This window comes from Rhinopithecus bieti, unplaced genomic scaffold (assembly GCF_001698545.2).
Source record: "Rhinopithecus bieti isolate Rb0 unplaced genomic scaffold, ASM169854v2 scaffold_19482, whole genome shotgun sequence".
NCBI classification, from domain to species: Eukaryota; Metazoa; Chordata; class Mammalia; order Primates; family Cercopithecidae; genus Rhinopithecus; species Rhinopithecus bieti.
In genome coordinates, this window is record NW_016809768.1 from 3,977,382 (window position 1) to 3,979,633 (window position 2,252).

Genomic DNA, 2,252 nt, shown 5'->3' on the forward strand with positions numbered 1-2,252 from the left:
CTGCAGCAATCTGTAACTTAAACAGAAACAATTGATCCTGGGGTCAATATTTTCTGCTGACTTTTCCTATGGAAATGTTCCAGTTTGAGGACACTTTTGAAGTTTGCAACTCACCAGGGAACTTTAGCCCAAAGCAAAAGGCATCAAGAGGCTCAGGATTCCACGTGTGCTGTTTATTTTGCTCTATTTTAATTTCATTCTTTTGGGGGAGGGGATATAATCTTATATTCAACAAAATGGTTAATCTTAAATTGTTGTGTATTGAGATCCCCTCATGGTTCTAAAGATTTTGCAGTTGACTGCTTATGAAAATTGTGTGTGTATAAGATCTTCTTGGAAATTATAACCTTGGAGAAGATAATTTTATATAGGGTTCCTAAATACTCAGAGCAAGTACAAGTGCGGTAAAAAACTGGGACACACCATCCTATTAACCAACCTTCTGTGCTACTGGACACTTTTGCACATCACCTGGATAATAAGGTATTTACATATTGATAATTTCCATGCACTGTAAGATCCTGAGGTAGTTTTTGAATGATTAAAAAGGAGAGCTACTTTATTGGAAGTACAGTTTGTGTTGTATGTAGGTCATTATGTTCTTATTTGTGGATTTCATGCATAAGAAGCTGTGTTTTGGCTCAGAAAGACCTGGACTGAGATCTTGGCTCTACCATGTACCAGGTGTATACCCTTGGGCATGGCACTCAACACCTCTGAACCTCAATTTTCTCATCTATAAAATGGGCGTAAATCGTTAGATGTCAGGTGTGTTATTAGTCAGGGTTCTCCAGATAGGAGAACCAAAATATACAGGGAAAGAGAAAGAGAGATTTTTTTATACATATACTTTAAGTTCTGGGGTACATGTACAGAACCTTCAGGTTTGTTACATAGGTATACATGTGCCATGGTTGTTTGCTGCACCCATTAACCCATCATCTACGTTAGGTATTTCTGCTAATGCTATCCCTCCCCCAGTTCCCCACACCCCAACAGGCCCCAGTGGGTGATGTTCTCCTCCCTGTGTCCATTTGTTCTCATTGTTCAACTCCCACTTACGAGTGAGAACATATGGTGTTTGGTTTTCTTTTCTTGTGTTAGTTTGCTGAGAATGATGGTTTCCAGCTTCATCCATGTCCCTACAAAGGATATGAACTCATCCTTTTTTATGGCTGCATAGTATTCCATGGTGTATATGTGCCACATTTTCTTTATCCAGTCTATCATTGATGGGCATTTGGGTTGGCTTCAAGTCTTTGCTATTGTGAACAGTACTGCAATAAACATAGGTGTGCATGTGTCTTTATAGTGAAATGATTTATAATCCTTTGGGTATATATCCAGTAATGGGATGGCTGGGTCAAATGGTATTTGTAGTTCTAGATCCTTGAGGAATCACCACACTGTCTTCCACAATGGTTGAACTAATTTACACTCCCATCAACAGTGTAAAAAGTGTTTCTATTTCTCCACATCCTCTCCAGCATCTGTTGTTTCCTGACTTTTTAAGGATTGCCATTCTAACTGGCATGAGATGGTATCTCATGGTGGTTTTGATTTGCATTTATCTAATGACCAGTCATGATGAGCATTTTTTCGTATGTGTGTTGGCTGCATAAATGTCTTCTTTTGAGAAGTGTCTGTTCATATCCCTTGCCCACTTTTTGATGGGGTTGGTTTTTTCTTGTAGCTAGCCATATGCAGAAAGCTGAAACTAGATCCCTTCTTTATACCTTATACAAAAATTAACTCAAGATGGTTTAAAGACTTAAACATAAAACCTAAAACCATAAAAACCCTAGAAGAAAACCTAGGCAACACCATTCAGTACCTAGGCATGGGCAAAGACTTTGTGACTAAAACAACAAAAACAATGGCAACAAAAGCCAAAATAGACAAATGGGCTCTAATTAAACTAAAGAACTTCTGCACAGCAAAAGAAACTGTCATCAGAGAGAACAAGCAACCTACAGAATGGGAGAAAAGTTTTGCAATCTATCCGTCTGACAAAGGGCTAATACCTAGAATCTGTAAAGAACTTAAACAAATTTACAAGAAAGAGAGATTTTAAGGAGTTTGCTCACACGATTGTGGAAGCTGGCAAGCCCAAAGTGTGTGGTGTAGGCTGGGAGGCTGGAGCCCCAGTGAAGAGTTGCTGTTTCAGCCAATGGCAATTGACTGGCAGAATGTCTGCCTGCTCAGGTGACATCAGTCTTTTTCTATTCAGGCCTTTGACTGATTGGATGAGG